Raw genomic sequence first — 13,051 nt, forward strand, 5'->3', positions numbered from 1 at the left:
AGGAAGCCGCCTCTAATGTGTTCTTTGCTCCTTCATGAGAGGATTCAGAGCCTCAACATGCACACCACTGCAGAGCTTTCCATCTGAGCAGCTTATTCCACCCTAATCTGCACACACCCCATTCTAAATGAAAAACCTGCATTCTCAAACCCTGCGCTACAGTACCCCAGTTAAACACTGTTACTATAGTTACCCTCCAGTTACCTGCTCTACACTACAGCGTCCTAGTTCATTTTGATACCATCCAGCCCCAGTTCGACACCGTTACTATAGCGACCCTCATTAGCAGGAGGATTCGTTAGAGGTTCCTTCCGAGCCGACTCCGGCCCGCGCTCCACACCGCCACTTTCAGCAGTCTGTCGCCCCCACGCCTCCGCCTTTCAGGAGCCGGGGTTGGGCGGAGAGGCGCCCCCGGTGGCTTATTGGTCCCATATTGGCGCAAACGCGCGAAGCTAGGCGCATCTTAAAGCCAACCGTTACGAGAGCGCAGCGTAGCGGCTACAGGCTGCGCTCCCGGCTCTGCGCTAAACGGCGAAGCCGCAGCTGGCGGGGCGCGTGTGAGCGGGACGCGCAGCCCGGCGGGACGCGGCAGACGGGAAGCGGGCGCGGCGGTCGGTCCCGGGGGGGCGCCTCGATTAATCACCCACCAGGGGGCGCAATCGGCGACGCTGACACCGGGGGGTGGCGCTGACGTGCATCAATCTCCCCTGGCTGACGGGAATCCATCACCCGCTCGTTACCAGCTGGCGTCGCCGATCCCCGGAGGGAGAGGCGGGGAGACGGAGAGCGCGACGGGGAAATAAAGCTGGAAGAGGCGGATCAGCAGAGAGAGAGACGAGGCCTGGCGGAAACGGGGCGGCGGTGGTGCCACGCGGGCATGGGGCACGGGGCACAGGGGACCCGGCTGGGGGGGGGGGGGGTGGGCAGAGGCAAAGGGTGACGCCAAACAGCACAGCAGCGTAGATAAAGAAACGCCAGGAAGTTAACCCCGCCCACGAGTGCCGCCGTGGCGGGGGCCTCACGCGCCGTGTCCGATCCGCATTAATTACTCGCCGCGCTGAGTAATTGTTCATTAAAACGCGCGCAGAAGTGGAAGTAATGGCATGCTTGTTTTTTCGACGCACTAGCTGCCCCTGATACACAGCCCACCTCTGACTGTTGACACAGCTTCCCCTACACCCATAAAACACTCCCCGACACACGCGCACACGCACACACACACACACACACACACACACACACAGACACGCACACGCACAGACACGCACACACACACGCGCACACACACACACACACACACACACCTATTGCGTGCGAAGCCACTGTGTCACAGGGGCGCCGGTCCCTGTGGTTCAGCAAGCAGAACGCACTGGGGATTTAAGCCTCTGAAACCGTATGAATTATTCACTTGGGCATCCATCTTTCCCTGCTTTATTCGGCCGTGTGGATATTTATCCACTTTCCCTCCTTCACGACGCACGAACGGGCGCGAGAAAATAATGAAATAAAAACTTCATTAGGTTACTGAGAAGTTTTTATTTCCTTCCTCCCCTGCTCTCGTTTCTCCTGACGCGTCTGAGACTCCGAAGCGTGCTCTCCTCCGCTCTGTATCCGAGCCGTTGGCTCTTAAGAGGTCAGTTAGCTTTTCTTTTTCTCGATATTTTCCAACTCTCGATTTCCCCTCCGCACGGTCGACCGCTGGTGGAACCGCGAAGCCTCACACACGCCCTCAGCCATGCGTTCACCATCACGCACAGCGGTTCATTCGCAATCACGCATGTGCTCACGCCTTTATGTTCAAGGCACAGGCACAGAGATTTGCTGGAGGGGGTTGTACATTAAATGACATTTATTTAGCACACGCTCCTAATCCAGAGCGAATCATAATGTAGGAGAAACATACCTCCATTTGCCTGAGTTATATTAGCAGTAGTGCGAGACCCGTCTAACAACAATGCCAGACCAGCAAGTATCACTAAAGCACGAATGCAAGTTAACTACGCTAACCAAGGACCCTTACTACAAATTCTACAGTGGTCATCCTGTATTACCAGAAGGGGTCTACTGGTGCAAGCAGAGGCCCAAGAAGAGAACTGCAGCGGCCCAGGTCTGAGAGCACCAGGGCCTGGCCTAGGAGCTCAGCAGCTGGGTGTAGGGGGCTTCAGTGAGTCGCAGGGAGAAGCAGACTGGGACAGTCACCCAGGCAACGGCAAGATCCCCGCCCAAAGCTCGACAGCAGCAGCCTCGGCACGTCCGCCGAGACGCTCCGTTCGGCGCCGAGCCGCGGGAACAAACACAAAAATTCGTCAAAAGCTTCCAATTTAACGGGGTCGGTTTCTGGAAAGTCAAAGTGGGTACACGCGACTCTGTGTATCCTCTCACACTTCTAAGACCACCGGGACGTCAAAAGCGGGGACTCCTGCCATAACGGAGAGGATTCAATTTCGCGCACTTACACAAATGCTGGGAAAGCAAACAAGCAGGCAGAGGAGAGCTTTCATTGCTGTTTTTTATTACGGGCTATTCGAGCCCTTCGCATTCTGAAGAGTGGCATTTCCATTTTTTCGGAGCGCCTCGAGAGAAGCGCTCTGACAGAAGAAGATGCATCCGGGAACGGGATAGGTGCTGTTGCGTTCAATTCACGTGTCACTCAGCAAAGCATCCGTGCAACTTAAAAAAATAAATAAATAAAATAAAAATGTTTCCGCTCGCTATAAGACAAACATGGAGGAATTTCCAGTTGATGCGTGTCAAAACAAAAGCTACAAGTGAGTACAGTGCAACAGAAGCAATTAAAAAGAAGATGGTTTCCTTTAAGTATGGCAAGTGCATACCTTTTAGTATGGGAAGTGCATACCTTTAAAATGGGAAGTGCATACCTTTAAGTATGGGAAGTGCATATCTTTAAGTATGTGAAGTGTATACCTTCAAGTATGAGAAGTGCATACCTTTAAGTATGGGAAGTGCATATCTTTAAGTAAGGGAACGTGCATACCTTTAAGTAGGGGAAGTGCATACCTTTGAGTATGGGAACGTGCATACCTTTGAGTATGGGAACGTGCATACCTTTGAGTATGGGAACGTGCAGCAGCGACAAATGCGCTGCAATGAACTGAAACTGTAAATGCAAACACCGAAACAGGAAATAAACATGGTTGCCACACGACTTTTCAAGCGTGTCGTCGTAGCGTGAGGAGAAAGCGGCAAAGCTGAAATGAAGAGGCCATTCCACGTAGCACCAGTAAAAAGTTAAATCGCTTGCAAGCAAGGAATTCAACAGCTGTGTTACTTTAATAGAGGTTGTGCTCATAGCCAGAACTGAGATCCTGAGGAAGAAGATAATGCTAAACAGATTCAGGGGGACGTTTATGACTTGCCATGAAAAAAGGCTATCATAAAGTCAGCGACGATGTGTCAAATTTGCGGTAATTAGTTTCTGCGCCGATTAATTCTCAATTAATTTGAGCGGAAAGCAGGCGTGCCCTTCCCCTCGAGGCCACGAGCGCCCGGTTCGTGATCTCACTTCCTGCGAAACCCCTCGCTCGGAGAGCTCCGTCGCTCGCGCTCCGCCCGCGTAGCGTTCGATCCCTCTCGAGCGATGAATTATTCACCGACGCATCAATCATCTCCCCTCTCTCCTCCAGTGGCGAAGATCTTCTGCACGCCGTGAAGCGGGAAGGAAGAAAGACTTCCTCTCGGTTTTTAGGGTTCGCGATGAAACAACATTAGCCTGCAGAGAGCAGGCCCCCCGGGGGGGGGGGCTGGAGGCGGGCCGCGGGCTGGTCTGTACGGGCCGAGTCCTGCCATGGAGGTCACCGATAGCGCTCGGTTCACACCCACTACAACATGTCTTACCTCACAGACTATTTGCACCAGGAGTTATCCAGGGTGACAGTTTAATTGAGACTGCAAGTATCCACATATATTGGAAAGCAGGCCTTGCCCAGTCCGGCTGGTAGCGTGCGGGCCCCCTGACAGGCTCCAGGATGTGGGTCCCCTGACAGGTTCCAGGATGTGGGTCCCCTGACCGGCTCCGGGACACGGGTCCCCTGATAAATTCCAGGACGCGGGTCCCCTGACAGGCTCCAGGACACAGGTCCCCTGACCAGCTCCAGGGTGGGTCCCCTGATGAATTCCAGGACGCGGGTCCCCTGACAGGCTCCAGGGTGGGTCCCCTGACGAATTCCAGGACACGGCTCCCCTGACTGACTCCAGGGTGGGTCCCCTGACGAATTCCAGGATGTGGGTCCCCTGACTGGCTCAAGGTTGGGTTCCCTGACGGGCTCCAGGATGTGGGTCCCCTGTTGGGCTCCAGGGTGGGTCCCCTGACGGGCTCCAGGATGTGGGTCCCCTGTTGGGCTCCAGGGTGGGTCCCCTGACGGGCTCCGAAATGAGGAACCCCTGATGGGCTCCAGCATATGGTGGCAAGCGCGGTAAATGATGGGTGCTGTCAGGACCGGGGTGTTTAAGGAGGAGGAGGGGAAAAAAGAAACTAAAGCATAAAAAAATAAAACTGAGAGAAAGAAAAAAAAAAAAAACGAGTTTGAGATCTGCAGAGCTAATTTATTCCACGGGAACCGTTTCCCCACTGGGCAAAATAGAGAGGGAGGCGTGAGGACAGGGGGAGTGGAGGGAGGGAGGGAGGGGGAGAACAGAGAGATACGAGAGAGAGAGGAAGAAACAGGAGGGGGGGAGCGCGAGCGCCGGCGAAACGAGAGAAACCGGGGAGAGAGGGCATTAAGGAATGATAAATGCCGCGTCCTCCTTCATTTCTCCGACGTTTCCTTTCGCGCCGCAGCCGCAGCCCCGGCACTGCCAGCGCAGCGGGAATCCCGCCGCAGCTCGCCCCTCCGCCGGACCGCCAGTGGGGGAGGGGGGAGGGGGACGGTGGGGCGCCGCCGAGAGAGGATTTAAACGCATCGCTCGCACCGCCCGCTCGCTTGCTCGTACGGTCCGGGCTGAGCGTTTCGAAACCGGAGCCTCTGGCCGCCGAACGAGGACCGAAAACTAGCCTCACCGCGCGCCCGTCTCTCTCCTTCGGTCTTCCTCCTGACGTCCATGTTTTTCTCACCTTCCCTCCTCCCTCCCTCTCTCTCTCTCTCTCTCTCTCTCTCTCTCCCTCACTCTCTCTCAGAGATAAGAAACAGGGAGCTTCCTTTAACGGGGGCAGTCTCCTCCTTAAACGCCCCCCGGGTGTCTGGGGAGGGGGGGGGCATTGGGGGGGGGGTGGTGGATGTAGACTGAGTCGACGCTCTCGAGCTTCTCACACGGAGCAGAGCGGAGTCCCCAGGGCCACTTCAAAACGACTAACGCCGCTCGGTGTCAAACCGCAGTCTAGAACTTTCCGCGGGCTCCCGGGACTGACTCAGCGCTGCGGGCCAGCGGAGGAGCCATCCAATAATACGCGTAATAACGGCTGAGGCAGCAAATCAGATACGTATTTCTGGCCGAGGCGGCCAATCGGATTAGAATTTCCTGTTTGAGGTTTGAAATCGTATATTTGTTCCTGATTAATGCGGTCAGATACGGACTCTTGGGTGTTGCAGCCAATCAGATACGCACCCCTGGCTGAGGTACCCAATCACATGTTCTTGTCGGTGGCTTCATATATTCTTGTGCCAATGAGGGAACAAGTCAAGGAGACTTAAAAGTAAAGAAGGACAGCAGACTAACGGCTCTGACCAGCAGGGGGCAGCGAGCAGCTTGCTTTAATGGGCTAAACATCCCCGCACAATAATGCTACACAGCCCCGCCCCGCCCCACGCAGCACAGGCCCGCCCAACCGTCCCCAAAACCGCCCCCCTCTCCTCCCGGCCCCCACCCCCCACACCCCTTCCACCCCCCCCACCCCCCCCCCCAGCCAGGCCGCCTACTTGGAAGAGTTTTAAACAGACTTCCAAACGTCCCTCCCCCCTCGTTCCCGATAGCGGGAGACGGCTCCCCGGACGAACCCCCCCAAGGTTAATTAGGATTGTTTTAAGCAGCCGCCGTCTCTTTAAGCATTAATGATGCGCGCGCTACGCCCGCGCATTAACATAACCTCCTGCCGAACGGGGCTTCTGGGGCCAGAGCCCCGCCTGCGCCGCCGGGCTGTGACCCAGTTCCTGCCGCGCGGCCTCCGCCAAACGCGCCGGCCCGTCGCGGGGGGGGGGGGGGGGGGGGGGGGGGGCTGCTTTCGTTTCGAGCGCGGCACGGCGGTTAGGGGGCGAGGCTCGGGACTCGAGAGGTTGCAGGTTCGAATTCCCGGGCGGGTGCGTGGCCATTGTACCCTCAAGCAAGGCACTTAAATATTTACTGCAGCAATTCAGGTTAAGTGGAAAGTGATTCTAAGTGCGAGAATTTAAGCTGATTGCCCGAGTGAAAGAGTGCAGGTCGTTTATCGCCCCGGATAAAAGCTAAAGGCGCTACAACCGGCGCGGTGGTGATGGGGGCACGACTGACTGAACACTCACAGGGTCTAGCTCGCAGAACAAAGTACAGTAGTAATGAGGGCATACAGATGTGGTGGGGAGGGGCTAATATTTCATATGGGGGATGGGGCCTATATTTGCGATGGGGCATGGGGCCTATTAGCTGCGATGGGGGAGGGGCCTATAGTTGTGATGGGAGAGTGGCCTATTGTTGCCTTGGGGGGAGGGGCCTATTGTTGCCATGGGGGATGGGGCCTATATTTGCGATGGGGCATTGGGGCCTACCTCACAGAACAGGCTGAGCTTGTCATCGGGAAGCAGGCCATTGGCCTCGTCTGGAAGAAAATCCCAGCAGATAAACCCCCAGTCCTTGAAGCTCCAGTCCTTCCCCTGGACAAAGCGGCATGCCCTCTGGCTCTCTGAGAACAGACAGTCAGGGGGACACGCAAATCAGAATGACAGAAACACACCCCCCCTAAATTCACACCCAGAGGTTTCATCCCGAGAGCCATCCATTTGCTTAACTGCCACTTCGTGGTCCTCTGAGAGCTCGGCTTTTAATCAGACTGTAAGGAGAGCGCACTCACTACAGTGAACAACCAGAGAGACCATAATGATAGCCCTTCACTACAGCGAACAGCTAGCCTGCTCGCTCAAACTGGCCCCAGTCACACAGGGCCACGTCCATAAGGTGCTTCCTCACCACACTGCCTCGTATTCCTATACTCTACTGCGCGGGTGTGCGTTTGCTAGCGCCACTCTACTGTGCAGATGTGCGTTTGCTAGCGCCACTCTACTGCGCGGGTGTGCGTTTGCTAGCGCCACTCTACTGTGCAGATGTGCGTTTGCTAGCGCCACTCTACTGCGCGGGTGTGCGTTTGCTAGCGCCACTCTACTGCGCGGGTGTGCGTTTGCTAGCGCCACTCTACTGCGCGGATGTGTGTTTGTTAGCGCCACTCTGCTGCGCGGGTGTGCGTTTGCTAGTGCCACTCTACTGCGCGGGTGTGCGTTTGCTAGCGCCACTCTACTGCGCGGGTGTGCGTTTGCTAGCGCCACTCTACTGCGCGGGTGTGTGTTTGCTAGTGCCACTCTACTGCGCGGGTGTGCGTTTGCTAGCGCCACTCTACTGCGCGGGTGTGCGTTTGCTAGCACCACTCTACTCCATGGATGTGTGTTTGCTAGCGGGTTTTAGCCACACGCATGCTGCGCCCCCCCACCCCGCCTCGCGGCGTTCCGCATTAACGCTTCAGCGGCCGATGCCACGGAGGGTCGGAGCCGCCGCCTCGGCCGGGGACCACGCCCGCGACAGGCGGGAGGAACAGAAGACGCGTAATTATCGCCGCGGTTAGCGTGGCGGGCGCTAACGCAGGAGCCGCAATTTACACGGGAACGCAGGCGAATGGGAAAATAAACGTCTCCAGAGCCTCGAGATAATGGAACGACGCGACCTAATCTCTGCGCGCATCGCAGCGGCATGCTACTGTAATTACTGGAGTTTGTATAAATAAGCGCGGCGTTATTAAAGCTGCAGCCGCCCGCGCGTTTCGAGCGCGTTTCTGAGCGCGCGTTCCAACTGCAGCGCGCGAACGATTAAAACCAAACACCTTTTCCGGGTATTTTTTTTCAAAGCGGCTGGTTATGCACCAGCCATAAATCCATCAATCACATCGCGGCCATCTTCTATATATAATATTTTACCCGCCCAGTCGTTACCGAACAAGTGAACTCGCATAATGAGATCTTCGTCACCACCAGTCAAAGAGAACATCCATTTCAATTAGCGGTCCCAAGGACCGAAATAGCATTCTTACGGAAAGTGTGCAAATTGTGTCAATTAACTATCGCTTCGCAATTAACAGGTTAGAACTTTCCGGGTCCGCGTTGGCAACTGCGAAGCAAGGCAGCGACAGCGTGTGAACGTCGTTCTGAACTGAACGCGGGGCCCGGCGCGGTGTGAGTGTGAAAGGTAGTACAGGTAGATATTAATCTTTGCCCAAAGTGGGTATGGGTAACCATGGCAACCCCGGTTTGAGTGGCGGGCCCTCGGCTGGTGGTTCTGTCGTTGGCGACTCTCTCTCTCTCTCTCTCTGTGGCAGGGGCGTGCGATCCTCAGCTCACGAGCTCTACAGAGAGCGAGCAACTGGCACCTCCCCCCACACCAGCGCCTCCCTACCTCCCCACCCCTTCCACACCAGCACCTCCCCCTGCCCGCACCTCCGCAAGCTCCCCAAGGAAGCACTTCCGTACCCTCCAAGGCAGCCACACCCCCCCCACCCCCCCCAGAACTTCACACATCAGCTCCTTTGTACTGTTGTGCAATTCAGAGATAGGAACCACGTTCTTCTTGTAGCCAAGATAAATGCTATTGATAATTAGCCTTTTCATTTGACATAAAGACAGGAGCCATGTTCATCTTATAGCCAAGGTAAATGCTACTGATAATTAGCCCTGTGTCTGCGCTGCGGATCCCTGGTCAGTAATTGAGCGGCGGTCTAGACAGGCTCAGCAGGCTGGGGGGGGGGGGGTGGGGTGTGTATCGCCTACGCCGTTGGACAAGTTCAACGGAGCAGGACCAGACCAATGAGACGGTGGAATGACCCGATCCGAGGCCAGCTGGAGACCGGGGGGCGTGTTCATGAGGTTGACGGACGGCGGGAAGCAGACGGGCGGGGGGGGGGGTGGGGGGATGCGGGGGGGTACGTCAGGGTCGGCCGCAGTCGGGTTGCGGGCGTGGCTCTCGGTCAGTAAGTCAGTGTGTCAGGATAGTCAAGTGCAGCAGCCTCCGAACCGCGTCCCACGAGCTGATTACCCGCGTGAAGAGCCACCGAGGGGGGGAGGGGTAGGTGGGGCGGGGCTGGGCGGTGGCTCTATTGCTCCTGGCCGAGCCTCCTCCTCCTCCTCCTCAGAGCGCCTCTCCGCGCGGCTGGCTGTGTGAGTAAGAGGCTCTCTCCCGAATCCGCGCGCCCGTTTGTGGGGCTGTCGCACGCGCCCGGTGGGGCGGGTTTGAGACGGAGCCTCGGGGGGGGGGGGGGGGAGGACGGATTACAAATGGGGGGGCGTCCCAGGACTGGGAGAGACAAGCTGCCCGCGGGGGCGGCAAATCCATCTCCATTAACGGGCCGGTCGCGGACAGGAAGCTGGCCGAGTGCCGGGTACTGTGTGTGTGTGTGAGAGAGAGAGAGAGAGAGAGAGAGAGAGAATGTCTGTGTGTGTGTGTGTGTGTGAGAGAGAGAACGAGTGTGTGTGTGAGAGAGAGAGAATGTGTGTGTGTGTGTGAGAGAGAGAATGAGTGTGTGTGTGTGTGACAGGAAGAAAGTATGTGTCTGTGTGTGTGTGTGTGCGTGCATGTGAGTGTATGTGTGTGTGTGTGCGTGTGTGTATATGTGTGTGTGCGTGTGTGTGCATGTGAGTGTATGTGTATGTGTGTGTGTGCGTGCATGTGAGTGTATGTGTGTGTGTGTGCGTGTGTGTATATGTGTGTGTGCGTGTGTGCATGTGAGTGTATGTGTATGTGTGTGTGTGTGTGTGTGTGTGTGTGTGTGTGCGCGTGTATATTTATGTGTGTGTGTCTGTGTGTGCCTCGGGGTACGCCCCACGGAGCTCCTGTGAAATGCGAGAGAGGACCCTGGCAGCACCTCAGTGCCACCCTGGCTGCTTCTGTGACAGCCTGTCACACACCGTGAGCACCGTTTCACCAACACAGAGAGAGAGAGAGAGAGAGATAGAGACAGAGACAGAGAGAGAGAGAGAGAGAGAGAGAGAGAGAGAGGAGCCATTTCACTAACACACAGAGAGAGAGAGAGAGACAGAGAGAGAGAGAGAGAGAGAGAGAGAGAGAGAGAGAGAGAGAGAGAGAGAGGAGCCGTTTCACTAACACACACACAGAGATAGAGAGAGAGAGAGAGAAAGACAGAGAGAGAGAGAGAGAGAGAGAGAGAGAGAGAGACAGAGAGACAGGGAGAGAGACAGAGAGAAAGAGAGAGAGAGAGACAGAGAGAGAGAGAGACAGAGAGAGAGAGGGGCTGTTTCACTAAACACTGGAGCGGAGTCAAACTGCACTTCTGCGGTGTTTGAAACGTGTCCTCAGAGACCGAGTTTGAAATGCCGGAGAGAGGGGAGAGGGGGTCACCCGTCCCCCGTCCGTCCGTCACATGAAACGAGGAGGACTAGGGCCGCCTTCGTAGCGCATTCGACGCTCCACTCCGAGACCAGGCTCGGCCCGCTGCCCCTCCCTGGCCACAGCGCCTCCTGCTGGTCGCGCGTGGAGAAGGAGAGAGTCTCGGAGCTCAGTTCCGACAGCGTGCGGGCAAAGCCACGGCAGGCTCTGGCTCCGGCGTCTACCGACAGACGCCACTCTTTTTTATAAAAACGCGCGGGCGACGCGGGTCTCTGAAGAGCCGTTTCGCAACACTTCAGAGATATTTATCTTGGCTGAGCTTTTTAATAGCCAGCTAATACTCGGGAAAAAAATTCCCCTCAGGGCGTTTAAATAGACGTCGTAGAAGCGGCGGCTTCCCCCCCGAAAAGAAAGCCTTCGTTTCGATTCGAACGGAAAGAAGAGCGCGGACCGCGGTAAGGTCAACCGGACCCGGCTATCGGTCGTTCGCTCACCCGCGCGTGGCCCCAAAAAAAAAAAAAAAACGCTCCTTCGAAAAGGAAAGCGTCGACGCGATCCTACGCCTAATGTAACCACCCCCCCCCCCCACCACCCCCCGCCCTCCTCAGGGGCTGTCGAGGGTTTCGGTTCACGCTGCGCACGAGGGTTGGGTGGGGGGGTGGGGGGACAAACAATTAAACGAGGCGCGCGAGAGAGAGGCCCGGCGGAGGCCCGGAGAGCCCGCCGTCGCCCCGCTATTAATCTGCGGCGAGGGTTCTATTCGCCCGCCCGGCATGAAAGGGAGCTCCTTCCGCTCGGCGTTTCGGCTCCATTAGGGGGGGCTGGGGGGGCGTGGGTGGACGGGGGGGGGGGGGGTTAATGCAGAGCCCGGCGAGGCAGATGAAAGCCGAGCCGGACCATTAGAGGGGCTCAGCTCCGCTCGGCTCCGCACCACGCACGCAACGCCGCCGCCACCGCCGCCGCCGCCGAGAGGGCTATTAGCCGCCGCGGCTTCAAATATAAATAACGCTTCCGCACGGCACCGCACCCCCGCGGAAAAACAGCCAGTGGGAGGGAAGCTGGGGGTGTGGGGGGGGGGGTGAGAAAAAAAACAAGCAGATGGAAAAGCGCCTGACTGGAATGGACACATCTGGCCCACGCAAATTTCATTCGCCATTACTTTCCCTTTTTTCTTTTTTTTTTTTTTTGCTTTTTTCTGCCCCCCCCCCCTTCCTCACAGCACCCCCCACCGAACCTTCACCCAATTAAAACAGGCTGGAAGAGGAAGCAGGCGGGTTTTTTCTCGATTCATCCAAACGGGCAGCCGCCACTTTCGCGCTTTTCTTTAATTAAAATTATAATTGCCGACGACGCTTTTAATTGAACGTTCGGGAGGAAGCGGTCCGCGATCGCGGAGACGACGCACGCACGCGCGCGAATGGAGTCCTCGCACCTTTCGCGGGGCGTGGAAAGGGTTTTTTCGTAAACCAAGGCGAAGCATTTCAGCGCAAGCATTTACCAATCAAAACGCCTTTTTAAAAAATAAAAAAAAACAGCACAAAGCCAACCTACCATTTGAATCGAAACTTTCGAAAACGATAATGTACGACGCGCTCAAGACCTCCCCCTTCACAACGCGTGCTCGGCTGTGACGAAGCCGCAGTTTCATTTTAATCGCCCCCCCCCCCCCCCCCCCCCCCCCCCCGGCAGAATGCAGGCCGAATACCGGACACTGAGAGAGACACCGATCGGCTTATCTTTACGACGCATGTTTTCAGGTTCGGTCGAACAGCTGACGTACGGCGTAAAAAACGCAGAGTCCATAAACACGCGTCTCCCCGCCTTTCCTCAAGCGCTTTCCCCGCTAAGTCACCGCGGCCAGTCGCTCTCTCTATCTCTCTATATCTCACTCTCACTCTATCTCTCTGTCTCTCGGGCTCTCTCTATCTACCTCTCTCTCTTGGTCTCTCTCTCTCTCACTCTCCCTCACTCTCTCTCGCTCTCTCTATATCTCACTCTCACTCTATCTCTCTTTCTCTCTCTGTCTCTCTCTCTCTCTCTCGGTCTCTCTCTCACTCTCTCTCTCTCTCCCTCTCTCTCCCTCTCTATCTCTCTCTATCTATCTATCTCTCTCTCTCTCTCTCTCTCTGCAGTTAACGCTGTCAGCCTCCTCTGAGAAACTGCCGGAGAGCGCAGCGGCCCGCAGGAAAGGCCCGTTACGAGGAGCGATGGTCGGCAGGAGAGCGCGCGGCGGCGGTCGGCGGCTCATGAAAGATTCACACGGTTCCGGTCGCTAGGTGAGTGGCGAGCGGTTACGCTAACGCGCCGTGGTCGCGCGGCCCCGGTCGAATGCCGTGATAACTCTCGCCGGTGTGAGCGTTCACGGCCTACCGCAGCCCCGGGCCGTGTGTCATACTCGCGCGAGGAGGTGGAGATTATTTCACCGAACGGCCCGAGCGCAAAACACTGGATGTTTCTGTTAGAAAACACAGCCTTGCTCAGTATTCAGTTTGAAGTCCTCTTCTGTACCTAACAGGGAGCCTTG

Source organism: Anguilla anguilla, chromosome 17 (genome assembly GCF_013347855.1).
Source record: "Anguilla anguilla isolate fAngAng1 chromosome 17, fAngAng1.pri, whole genome shotgun sequence".
Lineage (NCBI taxonomy): Eukaryota > Metazoa > Chordata > Actinopteri > Anguilliformes > Anguillidae > Anguilla > Anguilla anguilla.